This window comes from Fukomys damarensis, unplaced genomic scaffold (assembly GCF_012274545.1).
Source record: "Fukomys damarensis isolate Sample0158 unplaced genomic scaffold, DMR_v1.0_HiC HiC_scaffold_27, whole genome shotgun sequence".
Taxonomy (NCBI): Eukaryota; Metazoa; Chordata; class Mammalia; order Rodentia; family Bathyergidae; genus Fukomys; species Fukomys damarensis.
Genome location: NW_022900939.1, coordinates 10,337,181 through 10,355,696, shown reverse-complemented (window position 1 = coordinate 10,355,696; position 18,516 = coordinate 10,337,181). Strand labels below are relative to the sequence as shown.

General features: G+C 36.8%; 1 protein-coding gene across 4 annotated transcripts in view; it reads right to left on the bottom strand.

The window, feature by feature from the left end:
- Lrrc4c (leucine rich repeat containing 4C) overlaps positions 1-18,516 on the bottom strand; it is a 1,134,576-nt gene that overhangs the window by 648,879 nt on the left and 467,181 nt on the right. For all 4 annotated transcript variants that reach the window (XR_004514471.1, XR_777996.3, XM_010612538.2 and 1 more), the window contains exon 3: positions 17,636-17,724. The gene's annotated coding sequence lies outside the window, so the exon portion shown is untranslated. The remainder of the gene's footprint in view (positions 1-17,635; positions 17,725-18,516) is intronic.

Genomic DNA, 18,516 nt, shown 5'->3' with positions numbered 1-18,516 from the left:
TATGATTAGAGGTTGAGTTTTAAAAAAAGCAAAGTTATCCTTTTAGAAATGATCAGTCCGGTCTTCAGTAAGTCATATAGATTAAAAATTCTGAAGGGGTGTATAATTCTTAAAATTAGACATTTTATAAATTTGTATATATATGATATTTCACTAATCTATATCTATTAAAAGTTTAAAGCATTTATGCATTAAGTAACATTTTATGTAATTATATATATATATATATAAATATATATATATATATCTCATTAGCCATTTTGAAGCAGTTGTAATACACTCTGCTGCTGTTTGTCACCATCCAGCATATAAGCATACAAGAGGAAATAGATACGTAGACCTTCCTGACTAGAGAGTGGACCAAGAGATGAAAGGAGGGAAAGGGAAAGGAGGAAAAAGGAGGAAAAGGGGAAGTGAGAAGTATTACGTGTACACATTAACACTACACAAAGAATGTAAACCTTACATACATAAGAATGTGAACCTTACATATAAACCTTACATACATACATATATCTACAAAAGATATATCTATGTAAATTCTTCCTGTAGCTACATTAAAAGTATCTTTTCTTTGTCTTACATTCAATAGCAAATTCAATTTTCATTTGTAACTCTCAAAATTTTTTAGGGACAAAACTCTTGTACCCATGATTCTTTCTTATTTTCATAATGTGGCTATAGATAGAGAGAAATTTTGTGTTTATGACTAAAAGAGAATACCCCTGAGAGACTGTCTTGCATAATTCTCTATGAAGCGAAGGCAAAACCAAATTCACATCAATTTGAGGTTACCTGCCAGTTGGTCCTCCATCTAATTTGTACACATAGTAGGTATGTGTATTTGTGGGCATTAATTTTCTCCAAAAATATATGATATAAGTGGCCTTTACTGTGTGAGTTTCTCTTACAAAAACTTAGGGGCTAATTATTTTTGAATTGTGTGCTAGTGTACAATATGCTAAGAGATCGCAGGCACTAATAAAATGAATAAAGTTTTAGCATTGGTCCAATCCAATCCTCAACAAACGTTTACCCTTCAATGGCTGATTTACAGCTATTGGCATTGGTTTTTCCATTATAGTAAAAAGGATGTTACCTCACACAGTTTTAAGGTAATTAGCAAGATAAATGAAAACTACAGCATTCCACAATTCAAAGGCTCACCATTTATAAACTATGTATAAGATAAATGGCGATGCTTCACTCTGTGAAAATCAGTGAGCTCTAGTAAACTGGGCAAAGGCCTTATCTTGAAGTCACTAAGCAAATAGTCACTCACAATCTGAAATATTCAGCAATATTAAGGTAACAAAAGTAAAGTGGGTTCAACGTCCTTTGCATACAGAAATACCATTTATTTACTACAGCTGCAAGACTGTATTCCAGTCTTGAACTTTACATGCCTGGAGCAATACTATGCTCACAGAAAGAACTCAATATCAATATGGTGAATACATAAAAACTAGGTTAATCCCTATGTTTGGTATAATAGTAACTCTTTGAAAATCTTTATCTCTCAGTAATGGTTTTCTATAAGTGTATGTATAAGAAGTGGGATCTAGGACACAGATCCTTTGGTCCCTAAGGAAAAATAAGCTATTATGAATTTTTATTATGAGGATATATTAGTGGAAAACACACAGCATTAAAAACCATGAAGTAATTCGTAAGTGTGTGTTCAGTGCACATAAAAAACAAATAAACAAACAAACAAACAAACAAAGAATTGCATTCCTGCCAAATACAGATGTGATGTGGACATTAAGATAGGTTTGTAGAACTCAGAAAACATCAAAAGAAGCAATGAAATCTGTTAATTGGTCCTATTTCTATTTGGTGAGAAATTTATAAGAAGTATATTTTCTGAAATGTCCACATTAGCTTGCTATTCCCTTATTGCCAGTCATCTCTTAGGTGCATTCTATCCATTTAAGCTGTTCTTTCTGAGAATGGGACCCTCTCCATGGACCCATTTCTACAAAAGTCTTGCCTCACATTCACACCTGCAGTTCCCGGTAGGTTTTACATATAAAGAAGCAATTAACTTCAACACCTTTTCTCCGTTGGAAAATCCCGGGTATGGTGAAATAAGTGGGTATTACAGAAATAATGCGGCTTCTCCAAGCGTCACCCAGTGACAGAACTCGCTGTGTCTTTAGCACAGGTCTCCTTCTGTCCATATTTCCCGCTTACATCACCCATACTTCAATGATTAGTTCCAGAGAGGAAACTGCTTCTCTCCAGAAAATCTATTACTTCAAAATTCCTTAATCACATCGACCAGGTAAATGAAGTTAATATATCAGTGTTATCAAAATTATATCAAAAAGTCTTGAAAACTATTCCTTTCACCATTTATGTGTTCTTGGCAAACCAGGTCCAAAGTAAAACAAAAGCATCAGCTCCGTCTGCTTCCAGGTATATTTCTGATTAGCAACATCCTACCTCCTTTATTAAAGCTGAATAATCTTCAAGTCAATTATTAGCTTACAAAGATTGTGGGAAAAGCCCAGAATCTATGTTCATACTGTTGAAGATGTGCTAATCAGTTTCATTCATAGAATCATAGGATTGGGAGGGACCTAAAAAATAAAACTCATACATTCCAATTCTATCAGGTTCTGGAGTCTTAGAGATTTGGGACCCAGTGCAAGCCTTAAAACCCTCTGTCCTTTAACTTGTGCATGTAAATAATCTTAACCTTCAGTCTCTTTATGAAATTAAGATTTCTTGATATACTGGACAATGGAAATGATTGGTAGTTCACAGAGTTGTAAAGTGGCTGGTTCCTTCTCTCTTATTCAGTTTAAAAGTTGACAATCCTGGATTTAGCCCCCAATTTCCTTCTTTAATTTAGTCTTCCTGACAGTCTTTCTCACATAGCACCCAACTCCTGACCACTGGTTTTGTTTATAGACCCCTTGTTTAGCATCAGTGTTAGTCAGTTTTCTATGACTGGGACAACATGCCTGCAACAAACGATTTGAAAGAGAGAAGATTTATTTTTTCTTATGGATTCAGATCAGTGCTTCCAAGATCACTCGACTCCATTTCTTTCTAGCCCTGCAGTGAGGCTGAATCTGAGGGAAGGGAGCATTTAGTAGAGCAAAATGCTTATGCTATGACAGCCAAGAAAGAGGTGGGGGGATAAAAAATATAACTTCCAAAGTCATGATTACAGTGGCTTAATTCTTCCAAGCATGCTATAGCTTCACAAGTTTCCACCACAGCCCAGTAGCACCCACAGCTGGAGACAAAGCTTCCAACAAATTCACCTTTTATAGACATCCCAGATCCAAAAAATAACTTTCTTTCCCTAGCCCCCAAAGACATCATGATGCAAAATATACTCAGTCCATCTCCAAGAGTCTCTAGACACTTCAAAGTTCCCAAATTGCTCAAAAGCCAGAGATGAAAGCTTACTCTGTACCTGAGGGCAAACTCTTAGCTGTGAGCCCATGGGAAAATGAAAACAGCACATTGCATACTTTCAGTGTGAAATCACACAATGAAATATTCCTATTCTAGAATGGAGGAATGAGGGCTAAGAAAGGAGAGATGAGACAAAGCAAGACAGAAGCCACCAAGAGCAAATGTTCCATCCTGTAGCTTTATGTTGGCAGGCAGGATACACAGTGATATGATAGGAGCTCTAACATACTAGGGAAACCATGCCCCAACCCCTCACTGGCTGCAGGCCACCTTGCAGTTTCTTTGCACTGGCTCTTCTTGGTGGCAGTGCCCTGCCTTGGCAGATAGTTCCCATTTCTGACTTCTCAGTTTCTCATTACAACTCCAGCTTCACACACTAACCTCACAGGGGCTGCCCGCCAGGACTCGGATCCTGTCACATATGGCCTGGAATCCCTGGAAGTCGTCCTTTGAAATCACATTGGAAGCCTCCCTAATTCTTACATCCTGCTTGCCCATAAAACCAGCACTAGGTAGACAATGTCAAAGTCTCCCCCAACAGGAGCAGTAACTGGGCCCACTTGGACCAAGGCAAGAGCAGCCTCCAAGAGCCTGCACAGCTACATATGGTGAAATGGATTCGGGGACACCAATTTCAGAGGTAGCCCTGTAGAAAAAGGGCACCCCAGGGCTCTCCTCTTAAAGTACATTCTTTCAAAAGAATTTATATGTTTGCACACTGAAGCCCATGATGGGTGAGGTCTCTCTCACTTCTGAGATGACCTCTTATTCCTATGCAAAGTACTTGGCTTCTTTTCATTACCATTAATCTCTTCAGCCACACACCCACTTCTTTTCTGGGCAGACTGCAGGTTTTTTTTATATCTGTCACTTGCATGTTTTGCTCCTTTTTCTCACTGTAAATCTGTTTAAAAGCAGCCAGCAACACCCATGCCACGGCCTACATTCTGTGCTGTCTTGAAATTTGCTCTGCCACGTGAACTAGTCCATGATATTTAAACTTAGCCTCCTGCAAAATCTCAGGACATAGAGAAAAGATAGGCAAGTTCTTTACCAAAATGTAACATCAGTGTTTTCTATAGTCCAATTCCCAATACAGTCTTTGTTCTCATATGAAACCTCATGAGCAAATTCTTTTCTGTGGACATTTCTGCCTCTGTTTTGCTCTTCTAAGCTGCAACCACAACGGCCTATCTCACATTTACAATCATACCCAAATTCCTCCAACTAAATAATTCTAAAACTTCTTCTGATCTATATCGTCAGGCAGAGTCACAGCAATGGCCCTACTTCTTGGCCCCTATTTTCCGTGTTAGCTTTTCATCAGTGTGACAAAATGCTGGAGAAAATCAACTTTAAGAGGGAAAGGTTTATTTTGGCTCATGGTTTCAGAGGGTTCCGTTCATGATATCTTCATGTCATCATTTCTGAACCTGTGGTGAGACAGAACGCGCCAATGGGAAGCATGGGAGAGAATGCAGCCACTGTCCTCAAGGCCACCAAGGAGCAAAGAGAGCAAGAGGAATAGGGCACAGGGCTGGGGACAAGATATAACCTTCAGATACAAGCCCATGACCTGCTGCTTCCCACCAGGGTCCTGGTTCTTTCACCACCTCCAAGTAACACCTCTCTCTGGGGGCCAACCCATCAACACACAAGCCTTGGGGGAACGTTCTGGGGCCAAACTAAGACTGAACACCTCCTTCTACAAAGTCCTAAACTTGGCAAGGTCTGAGTTTCTGTGAATCCTTCAAAGCAGGCATGATATTGGGAGAAAACTTCACAGAAAACAAATATTAACAAATGGGTCCTGTGAAGTAATTGGTGGATAAAGTGATTAATAAAAGTCACCAATACAAAGGGATCTACAAATGCAATGTCAAGACTCTAAAATCTGACAATGAGTTCAATTTGAACAACGTGTGCTTTAGTTTTTACCTCTTTAAAGACATGTAGAATTAGAAAAACTACTGTCAGACCAAGAGTCTTGGGGAAGTTTGATCAGAGAAATACAGCCACTGCTAAAATATGCAGCATTTATGTTTTAGATGAAGAGAAAAATCCATCTCTTCAATGGTTTAAACTACTCAATAATATTCCCATTAAAACTTATCTGCCACTGCTTGATGCTTTCTAGTAACAAGAGAATTATGCTCTCATAATGTAGTCTCATTAATTTATAGACTGCTCAGATTCAGAAAAGAATGCCCCTGTGTTATCAGAAATCAGTGTCTGGGAAGCAGGCACTGAGGTTGCTTTAACTTCCCAAAAGACACAGATCAATTCAGATAGTCATTCCTTAATAAACTCCTCAACAAAATGAAGACGGCTTTGAAATATTCCGTGATTTTCCTCCTCTCTGGTTAATTAACTCCACTTTAGTCAACTTTAATCATGTATTATGTTTGTTTTCCTATTCGTGGACACTTTGAGCAATTTTGGTGCTGACATAAAGAATCAGTATGTAGTGGTGCTATCAAACAAAAGCATCTCATTTTTGTAACTCTGAACCCACAAAGTATTTTCATATCTGTGAACTAATGGAATAGCATCTTGGATGCATGCTCCTTTACATACTGGTTTATGGGGCCTTTGTTCAGAATACATCTGTGCACTTCTGCAATAAACTTTCTACACTTCTATAGCAAGGAGAGCGTGCAATTATTCCCTCCATGCTGAAGAGGTAAACCGTGTTGAAAAATATCCAAATCCATGAGAGGCTACTCTTATGTGTAGCTAGCTCTAACAGGAAACATTCATGAGTGTATTCACTGATTTATCTCAGAGAAGTTGCACTTTGAGATCACAAACAGTTCCTTGTGGTAGGCAGCCTCTAATGCTGGCAGGACCTGTGCCTACCTCACTGGGCATGTTAACCTTCCAGAATAAGTCAGCATAGTAACTTAGAAAGTATTTTGCAGATATGAATAAAGGTAAGGGCTTTGAAACTGGCAGGCTGGACTGGATTGTCTAGGTAGGCACAAAGTAATCAAATGAGCCCTTTAAAAGCAGAAGAGAAAAGCAATATATATATAAAGCAGAGCTTGGAGATTGAAGGAGGAGCTGAGATTTAAAGCATGAGAGACTTGGGCTGCTGATGTTGGCTTTAGGATGAGCCAAGAAATATGAATGTCTTCCAGAAGATAAAAAATCCTCAGCTGACACACAGGGGATTTCAGTCCTGCAACTAAAAGGAAGAGAATTTTGCCAACAACCCTAATTACCAAGTAATGATCCTCCCACAGATTCCCTAGAAGAGGATGCACCCCCCACAGCAACATCTGGATTTTAGCCCAGTGAGACCTCCCTTGCTTTTCTAGCGCACAGTATTTTAAGGTAACCAACATGCTTATTTAAAGTCACTATGTTTGTGATATTTAGCTACACCAACAATGGGAGTTTAATACAATCTATAAGATTGCATCAGTGTGGGACATAATTTTCTAGGCTGAGGATTCTTCTTACACTAGACCCACATTTTCAGAATCCTATACTTTGTGCTATTGAATACGAATACTTCATCTCATCCTTCATGCTTCTTAGAGATAAACATGAGGCTCCATTGAGTGCAACAGATTCAAAGTTTGGGAATACTTTTAGCTATTAGATGCATTCAAAACTCATTTAATAAATTATAAAGGAATTTTATTTTGGTTGGAGGGAAAAGTAGATATGTAATTCATCATTTAAGAATAATAATTTCTTTTTTTTTTTGCCTCTCCTATTTTTTTTTACTTTCTCCTTTCCATTTCCTCCTTTTCTTATGCACCACAGCATTCTGTACAAACCTCTCTCATTTTAGAGTACAGATAAAGTACCATTTTCTTGAAAATGTATTTCATTGTTTAAAGAGAATATGTTTTTCTTCTCAGAAAAAAATGTTTGACATTTCCTTTCCCCTGTTCTAACATTGAATAAGTTATTTAACCACAGGTATTACCTTTGCAGAATTGCACCATCAATGTTTACAATTCATCTGGAGATATTTACAATAAGGAAGGAAGTTGCTATTGAATAATAAAAACCCTGAACTCTACGATTCCTTACTGCTATTGTAATAAGATTGTTCTTGGCAGCTCCTCAGTTCTCTTGTCAAGATCAATTTAAATATGCTTCTGATAAAGAATATGACTCATTATCAAATGCACGCTCCAATGCTAGAGCCCCCTTTCCACTTGCCTTCTGTGCTTGTTTAAAATATCCTTTGTTAATAAATGTATACTCTATTTTAGAAAGTCAGCCATCACAGATAACTTTTGTAAGACGCAGAGACAAAATAGCCAAGAGCCAAAGCAGTTAGAGGCAGCAGTGTATTTGAAATACTGCTAATTGATATAGGAGAAGTGAATTCCATACCTTTAAATGCTATACGCCCTCTCTGATTTCCAGTATTTAGAAAGCATTGTTATATTTACCTCAGTTAAAAAGGTTTATCGTATGTTTACTTATTTCTATGCATTGAGCTACAACATAATCGTCATTGCAAGCAGAACGATGTTGTCCTCTATTCCCTGTTTCATTTTTCTCAGCAACCAATAGTCAGGGTGTGAGGCTATGGTAGTCCTTGCTGTTGTTCACTCAGTGTTTCTAGTCACCCTTCCAGGCATCTGGTCGGATGGCACGATCCAAATCCTTTGAAGTTAAATGTGGCAGTGTATATTGCTTTGTCTGATAACGTGTGAGCAGAAACTACACTTGTCACTTCTGAGCAAAAGGATTTAACAGTGTGCGATTTTCTACATTTCTGTTTATCTCCCTCAGCAACCATGACAGCACAGAGATGAAATCTCTATAATCCCTGGAGCCCTAGATGAAGTGACATTGAGCAGAGCCGATCCACGGTGCCCACATGATGTCAGTCACACAAGACTCAATTATTTTTAAGTCACTAATTGCTGGAGTTGTTTCTTACTAAATGAGTCTATTTGGATTCATGAAGAAATTAATACCTAAATAAAGAATCTGCCATAGCAAAAGCTAAAATAAACAACCTTGGCTTCATAGACATTAAGAGTGAGAATATTGTTCGAGACAAGAAATATGGAAATGCGTTTTATAGAATGCTGAAACATTTTGAGAAGGTGTTCCATCATATGTTGCCAGACACAGAACCAATGAACTATTATATTTTAGGAGAAAATTTAAATATAGAGCATTCATTCTCTAGTTTGTATTTAGCTATATGGTATGGGAAATAAAAAATGAGTTTAGAAAATAATTAGCTAGCTTATAATTACTAATTAAAATGAATGAAGACATCCCATGATTTCAGGGAATTGCAGCCTGATATATAATAAGATGGCTAGGGGCTAAGTTCCTTATTACTCACATTTTTGGAAAGGATCCAAATGCAAGTGTGATCATTACACACACTGTTAAAGCTGCCTCGTAATCTGTTTCATTCAAACACTTTGTTGATGGAATAGTAAGATACAACGTCTGTGGCTCTACAGAAACTCAATAGGCTGTAGAAGCCCATATTTCAGTTTAGAAAGAGAAGTAATAGAGAACAAAAGAAATGTAGCAAACGCTAAGAAATGAGCCTCATAAAGATGTAACGGAGTAACAAGACACAGCAATTACGAGAGTCAGACAAGGAGTTAATTAAGCTTTTGAGACTGAAAGCCTGAAATTTTTCAAAATCTGGGCAAAATTTTGTTGTAGCAGTGGCTCATACTTCCCAGTAAATCATTTTCTCCAAGGTGTGCTTGGATGTGCCAAGGAGGACGATGAAAAAACAAGCAGCAAGGATGTGGAAGGAACTCCAAAAATATGAAGACAAAACTAAACAAAACATCAAAGCACTTGATATAAAATGGAAAATCAACAAAAACAGATTTCTTAAAAGCTGACATACAAATGGCCCCCAGGCACATAAAAAATACTATCATTTCTTATCAAGAGACACAGTTCCAAGCTAAAAGGACACCCACCCCACTCCCATAAGGATGGCTTTTATCAACACTACAGGTAACATGTGCTGGAGAGGACAGGGAGAAAAAAAAATCTTTCCATACCGTTGGAGGATATGTAAACAATATATCCATTACAGAAAACCCTATGAGTTCCTCAAAAAATTAAAAATAGAACCACTATATTATGTACTAGAAGTAGTAATCCCGCTGCTGGGTACATATCCAGGGCAGATTAAATATGGCAAAGTGACATCCACACTACCATTTATTATGGCCTTAGTTACAATAGCCAAAGGGTGGAAACAACCTAAATGTCCATCAACTGATGAAGGATGCAGAAAAGGCAATAGCCCTCATCGTGAAGCAAATCAAGTGCTATCACCTGTGAGCATGTGGTTAGAACTGGAAATCACTGTGTTAAGGGCAATCAACCAGACACACAAATAAGTACCACTTGACCTCACTTACATGTAAAATCAAGAAGGAGTGGTGGAGATGAGAGGTTACACGAGATATTTAGAGTACAAGTTTGGGTTAGACCAACATCCTTAAAGATGAGATTATCACTTTCTAGCTGCATCACTACAGTAAAAATTATCAACCACTGCTATCATTGGTTGTCTTTTTTTTTTTAATCATTGTTTTTCTTATTTCCAAATTGGAGATAATTTTGTATTTTCTGAACTTCTGCTTTATGCCAGGCATTTTTATAGGCACCAGAATATAAAGATGGATAAAACTCGTGGCAAAACAAAAATGGAAATATAGTAACAGAAGCATAATAGAAGTAATTTCTTAATATTCTGCCTAAAAAATTCCACAGTCAAAAGTAATTTTACTGCTCTCCAAAGAAGGCTTATTTAAATGCAGAAAGATTCTAACCTTTATTGTTAATGGTATTGATATGACCTGCTAACCGGTGATTTTGAAAAAAGTCAAACTGTAAGTTGTTTTTTCTTTAATCAATATAAACGCCAAGAACTAGGCTGAAGTGAGTTTTCAGTAAAATCTTGTTTGCTTTGGCATTCAGTACAGATGCTACATTCATCACAAGCCTCCTGGGGAAGAGACTACCTTCCACTCAGAAGGCAGAAATCCTTATTTCCCTCCTCCATAAGATATCTGTGTGGTACATCACAGACTCTCGCCTGTACTTGTGCCAAATAATCCTAGCCCAGCCAGAAACAAGAAAACTCCACAAATAACAAAAGGGAACGAAAACAATTAAGGTATGAAAAATATGAACGTTCACTAGTGATGAAGAAAGAAATCAACAATTGAAGGGTCTAGACATCTATCAGCTTTGTAAATATATAAAATGATGACCCAAGGTTTCATACATTCTCCATAAAACTCTGCAGGTAGGGATGTGAAACACTCCACATGTATATGCCTCCTACCTTAGCATTTCCTTGTGGTGCCTTCATTTTACCAAAACAGTGAAGGCCACTCACAAAGAGTGGCGAACAGGTTCCTGGAAATGTTTCAACAACAAAAATTTTTATACGCTCTATTTTTAATACTACAGTTTTGGATAAGTAAGTCACAATCGAGGTCTACCAGGGGATATCCTATAAACTTTTAAAATGCTACATGTACATATACTTTCATGCAAATGAAAAATATTTACAATAAATAGTTCCGTTAAAAATAGTCACACCCCATATAAAAAGTATCCAGACCTGTAGGCACCAGTATGAAATGATACTCATGCTTCACAGGAGATTTTTCTGGGTGTTTAGATCCATAAGATGATTATATCTATTTTTTTCTTTTTTCTTTTTTCTGGGTTTTTATTTATTTATTTTTTGTTTGTTTGTTTGTTTTTGTTTTTTGAGACAGGGTCTCACTGTGTAGTTGAGACTGACCTGGAACTCCCTATGTAGCGCAGGCTGTTCTCCAACTCACAGCGATCCTCCTACCTTAGCCTCTCGAGTGCTGGGATTACAGACGTGCACCACCATGCCTGACCTATATCTATCTTTTTCTGACACTACTAAAATGAGCTCATCGTTATGTAACACAAAATGAACCGATCAAATGAGAAGACTTAGATAACAACTATGACTGATCGCTGTAATATAGGAAGCACAATATCTTCATCTACTTCACTGCTGTGAGAAAATGTATATATACTTCTTCCTCATCAAATTTGTTTTATCAATAAAAACTAGAAAAGTAATGCTAAGTTGCCAAGATGAGAACTGGTATAAAAAAGAAATACTAGATACTACTACAAGAAAAAAATGTGAGCTCTGTACCTGCTAACTTACAAATTAAAAGATCTCAGCCATTTTCTCTTCGGAATCATCCTTTAGATGGATGGCTTTTCTAACATGTTATTAAAACCTCTCTAGGCACTCACAAATGGAGTAATAGCAAATGCCATATTGATTAAAATGTAATTTCTATTATTACAGCTAAATGCTGTTTTTGCCTGTAAGTGGGAAGCAGTTAGGACATCCTTTTGACATATTATAGCGCACTTCAGTGTTCGTCACAAAATGTGGTTTCTGCTGAATTACTGGGAGGAGAACTCTGTGCATCAAATCACTACGTATTCATTTTTGTAAAGAGGATCTTGTCTCAAAGGGGCAAAACCTTTTCATTTATTTGCAGCACTTTCTTCTCACGGAATCAATATAAACGTTTTTTTCCTTGTAAGCAAACCCATAGCATATATTGCTTAAAATATTGTTTAGAAGTTTAAAAGTGAAATATAGTAAAGTTATTTTTTTAAAGATTATAAATCAAGCATTAAAATTGCTTTCTTTTCTATTTCACTTTCCAAATTTTACAGTGTTTTAAACCAATGTGCATGTTTAAAAAGAAAAGAGGACTTCCAGATGGTATGTAAGGGATAGGGTATAACCTTCCTTTTTAATCTACTGCGCACGCACACAAACACACACACACACACACACACACACACACACACGCACACACACACAGTCTCCAGGGTCAAGTAATCTAATTTCAGAGAGTAAAACAATAACATACCATGTACTCTGCTTTTTAAAAGTCACACAAAAATTTTTTAAATGGTGAAAATAAAACAATGTAGTGCTACTATAAGTTGTGCCTCAACTATACAGTTGGAAAATATTGAGAAAAGATGTACATCTTAGCACCAATGGAACTTGTAATTCCCGATGTGGAAGGAGGTACATTTTAATGAAAGTGATTGATATATTTAGAACTGTATTGAATATCTTTTTTATTAAATAACAATAGCTAACATTGATGAAATGTATACCGTGCAGCATTCAGTTTTCTTAAAGGTATTTGAAATGAATTGTTGCAAAGCTCTACAGGAATTTGGAAAAATATCCAGCCTCTATAGGCAAATATTGTTTATGTACTAAGATTGAAACAGTATAAGATGAACAAGGTTAACACAGTGAAATTACATTGTTCTACATAGGGTTTGTAATTTTTTCTCAATTTCTCAAAATCTCCATAATAAGCCTGTAATTTCTTACTATTTCAAAGCAGCAGCTAAATTTAAAAGACTAAAATGCTGTGGAAATGCTTCAGTGAGTGATTATATAATACTCTGCAGTTTTAATTTTAAGATCAAGAAGTGCTTCTTATAATACAACATTGAGAAGGCTAATTGTGTAACTGTAGAACAAAACACATTTCTCACCTGAGTTCTTCCCAAGTGGAAGAGATCTAATTCTAATGGTTTTAGGCACTGCCAATTTGAAAATGGGAAAATCAGCAAATCGCTAAAATAACTCTCTGACATTAAATGAATATGATACCAACACGGCCAGTTTTCCTTTGGGACAAATACACCCACTCACACCAAATCCACCTTTTTTATCTAAAGTTTTACCAAGGTCTAAAAACACAAAAGTACTGGATATATTCGCCTATCGTCTATGTTTCTTTTCTTGTTGCTGACATAAAATACCCAACGCCCAATGTCAAAGGAGGAAAAGTGTTTTTGGCTTACAGCGTGTAGAAGTCTCAGTGCATAGTTGGCTGGCTAAAGACAGGTGGCATGGCAGAGGGGCACCAAGAGGAGAAACAGTCTATGGCAGACAGAAGGCAGCAAGGCAGCAAGTGGCTCGCAGATACCCTGCTTTCTGTCCCTTATATCTTATCCAGGCTCCCCGCTCCTAGGGCAGGTGGCCCTCTCTCCTAGGATGGGGCAGCCTTAATCCTATCATCATAGCATCACATCTTTGATCCCTACACCATGCACCCTAGAACCAGCCACCTTCAAAAGCCCAACTCATGACCACATAAGGCTTCTGAGGGCGTCAAGGTATAAGCCATAACACCTACTAAATTATATCCTCTTCTAAGAAGATAAATTGCATGGGTGACAATTTGGATTGGAGGAGATTCTTAGATATGTCAATTCAATCCTGCTTATTTATATAATGAACAGAAAAGTTTGACAGGAATGATACCACTTTCTAATAATTTAATTCTTAAATGGACTTCACTGGCCAATTTAAATATATAGAAGAAGACTGCAAACACTACCAATACAATATTGTTTTCTTATTTTTCCCAAGATTTCTTTCTGTACTGACAGACAGTTCATACTTTTAATTGTAAATATTTACATTTAAATTGCTATTTACCACTACTAGTCATACATTTGCAAAGGTTTAATCGATATGAAGCTAATTAAAACATCTGAAAAGAGACACTAAAGCAGAGTTCCAATGGTAAATATTTGGCACACTTAAATTGAGATAATCCAAGAACTATCTCTTTACAAGTGGACCATTTATACTACGGTGCTGCTAATTGTGTAAAACTATAGCATTGACAATTACGTGCAGGGCATAATGTGTGATCATGATGAAAATTTTCTATGTCCCTGTGTTATGTGTTTACTATGCTTTGCATTTTTTGCTGTTTTCACGTGTACCCCTTCTATTTATGCAACAGTAAAAAAGGTGCTGAGGTGTAACACACTTAAGGCAGGTCCTTTTGGAAGGGTTTCAGAAGAAAGCATTGTTCTCAGAGATAAGAGTTCCGTCCATACTTGTCTTGCCCCTGAGAATCCACAGAGACGAGCTGTGGACGATAACAGTGATACTGACGATCCTAATCTGGATTAGATCCAGGTTAATAAAATTTGAAAAGTAAAAACAAAAATAAAACTGTTACCCCACTTAGGCTAGGTGTACATTAGTGTGTACCATCTAGGTTCATGTGATTTCAGTCTGTAATTTTTACAGAACGATGAAACATGAAACAGTACATTTTTTCAGGATATATCATGGTCATTAAGCATCTTGTGACTACATTTTGGGATTATTTAGATATTGCAAATTCTGCCATGAGAAATAGTGATCTATATGAATAAGCGTCATACAAGAAACTGAATTTGAAAATTTAGTCTGAAAGGTAACTGAAAGATAGCAAGGTGACTGAAAGACTTTTAAGTGGAAAACAAAAGCAAATAAAATCAATTATGCATTTCTTCAATAAATTATTCTACTTTGTATAATGTCACCTAATGAACAATAAATTGTTCATTAAAAAACTAAAGCTAATGAACAATAAATTATTGCTCCAGAAACCTTCAAAAAGTCTGGGTTTTTCTGATCTCCTTCTATTGACTAGAAGTTCTCCTGAAGGCCTGAGCTTAGGTACAGGGTACAAAGATTTTAGGCCACGGATTTTAGGGCATGAAGCTATAGGTATTTACCCGAAACAGGTTCCCAAAGGACTGTTAGAATAGCAAGAGTGAGGCAAATACATTCAGCTCAGGCAAGTGATCCATAAGGGGAAGAGGAAGAGAAGAACCAAAGCAAAAGCTGAAAACATTTTAGAATGGCAAAAAAATGGAGACAGAAAAGATGGCGAAGGTAAAGCTCTGCTCAAAATCCCTGAAGGAGTTTGTTTGATAGGGGTTTTCCATCTTGAATTGTGTGCATTTATTGATAATTTCAAGGACCAGAAGACAATTTGATTTCCTATAAAATTATTTAGTCAGTGTCTACTCATTTATTAAGCAGTTACATCTTAGAGCTGTGTGGACGCATCTGTCTGCATTTATATAATCAGGAAACTCTTTAGGCATTTGTATTGCTTGTTGTCAGTTTATAGAGAGCAATAATCCCCTTGGTTTACATGCATAAGCCATGTGCATGCATAAGATAAGGTGTTTAGTATAGGGCCCCAAATGAGATACACAGAGACTGACCCCAAAAGTATAAACACTTCAGCAATTCACCATACTAATAACTGTCTGGAGGCTCATGGGTACCACTTCTGGTACCTCCTGTAGTTGTAGAGGCCAAAGGCAACTTGCATGAATCTTACCATGTCTCAATAAATGTAACACTAAAACATTTATACAAGTTTTTTTCCTGATGTATACATTTTTGATTGACCCTATATATATATAAATAAATATATATATTTATATATATTACCACACCTGGCACCTAATTTCATATTCTACCCCTGGTTAGTGTTGGATTTATTTGAATCTTTTTTCCCCTCAATAATTGTTTATTGATGTATGTTTGCAATACATGAAATTTATATTTGTTTTGGGGGATTAGTATATATATGTATATGTATATATGTATATATATATATATATATATAGAGAGAGAGAGAGAGAGAGAGAGAGAGAGTCAGAACTTAATGCTCTAAACTCACAGTGCATTATAACAGTCAGGATTATTTAAGTAAATGCCTCACCAATAAGTATAAAATATTTATATTAATGCCCTAATTCATGGAGCTTAGAACTTTTAAATTTAGTTTTCAACGATTTCAAAATGGTTTCTGATAGGATAATCCATCACATTTTCACTTCAGGAATAAAAGTTTTATGACAGCCACCGCTCATGCGGTCAGAACAATGTCAGAGGATCCTTCAGTATCTAAAGATATTAATTGAATTCATTGGGTCATATTAAAAAAATAAGTCTTTAGTTAAAAACAAGGGAGGATAAAACAATAATCAGGTTAACTGTCCTAACTGCAAGGGGCTGAGACGCTGGTGAAGGAGTAGAGTTAGATAATGTTATGAGATGGAAGACAGAGACTAAAACCCTGCAGCAGTTTGAATGATAGAAGGGGAGGCTTTTATGAATGGTAATCGAAGTAAAACCTTAAGAATCATGTAGAGAGTATGAATCAAGGAGAACTAAAATAAACTCATTTAATCATGGAGCACCTATCAGTTTAGATATCACGTGAGAGCAAAAATCTACTACACAGCAAGATGAAAATTTGTCTTTACATATGGAATTTGCTATGTACCGGCAAAGAATATCGGCAGATGTTTGGACAAGAGTAAATAGTTCAAGAGAAATTATTCGGCGCAGAAAAGTCAAGAGGACAATTAGTTGAAGACAGGTTGTTTTGTTTTGTTTGATTTAATTATTTGAATGTTTCAAAGGTAAGAAGATATATGTTTTTTTCTATACAAATATAAAGTGTTTGGATCAAGTTCAAATGTGAGGGATTGTTTTGGGAAACAAGTCACAGAATTAAGTAGAGAAAGAGATGTTTTAAGGTCTAAAAAGAAGAAATTCAGCAGTGTGCATATCAGAGAGCCTCATATTTTCTATAAGCCAGGGAAGTAGTTTATTTGAAACTAAGGCACATCAAAAGGAAATCTGAACCTTAGGAGAACACATTAAGTGACAAACTCCTCCTCAGGACCAGGCAGCGTGAGACAGCACAGTGACGTGAATATCCATGGATGTCAGAAAGTCCATTGGATCCTTACCTCCTCCACATTTGATCTAGTGAAATATATATAATATCACCAATTAGCTACACAGATAAATAATAACTTGGAAACTGGAAGAGAAATATAGCAGAGCCCAGATTTGATAGGGGACTAGAAGTTCACAGAGAACCTTACTGACCATGGATTCATGGGACAAATGAAGGTACAATGGGGCATCTTAATGCACAGGGTGACAGAGAAAGAGAAAAGAAGGAAAGGGCGAGAAAGAGAGAGAAATAATGGGTTCAGTATGTCACAGGGTGGGGGAAACAGGAAACAAACCGGTCAGAAAACCGGGCTGCAAAGCTTCATAAGAAGAACGTTGTCACCATAAACACAGAGACTCTAAGCCAAGCTGCAGTTTCGGTGCTCAGGTACGCGATGGAGCCCTGTCACGGATGAGTACAGACACCAACCTCCCAGACCCCGCCTAGAGCCTGGCCCAAATGAGCACCGAGAAATTAACCACATGAACTCACAAACGTAGCCGTTTCTAATGCAAAGTCACACACGATGACTTTTCCTTCTACTTTTTAAAAGTTGTTATTGCGGTACTCACATGAATTCAGCGGATCTGGTGCTGTTCCCGTTGCTTGGGCCACACGCTCACTGGGTTATTTTGCAGTCTTGCAACACAGAGAACCATTTCTAGGAGAGAGATAAAGTGAAAACGACATGACGTTCAAGGAAGTTAGGAAACAGGTTAAGTGAAGTTGTTTGAAATTAAAACGTACCTAATCCAGTAACCTACAGGGAACAAATTTGTATTTCTATATATCTATCCCAATCTATATTTATCTCACAATGTCATGCTTGCGGCATTTTCCAGAAAGTAAAGACTTGTTTTTTGTTTGTTTTGGTACCAGGGATCCAACTTGGGACCTTGAGCTTGTGAGGCAGGTGGCGGGACCATTGAGATAAATCTCAGGCCTTTTTTTTTTTTTTCCTTTGTACTGGAAAATGGAATGGGATATTTCACAAAGAAAAAAAATGATACAACTTCTGTTGCTTTCTCCCACCATCTTCACACCCTCTATTTTTGTCCAATGAATTTCTCATCATTCTTAATTAAACATGTCCTGCTTTTTCTTGCATCCCTACCATCCTTCCTGCTACCCTTTTTCTTGGAATACCATTATTATTTTTATATTTCATTCCTATCCACCCAATTCATAATCATTCTGTAATACCCAGCTCAAATATCATCTTTTCTGCCCTAAAGGAGCATATCAGAATCAATAACCATCTTATCTACTTTCACATAAACTCATTTATCATGACTTTTGGGCAGTGTTACTAGATCTCTTTCCTTATCTTTGTACTGTGTGGTCAGGAAAAAAATATTTTACCAATGTGTAGGTATATTATTTTCTTTTATAATTATCTCTCCTGTTCATATAATAGATATTCAAACATAATGTTCATTTTCATCTTACTCTC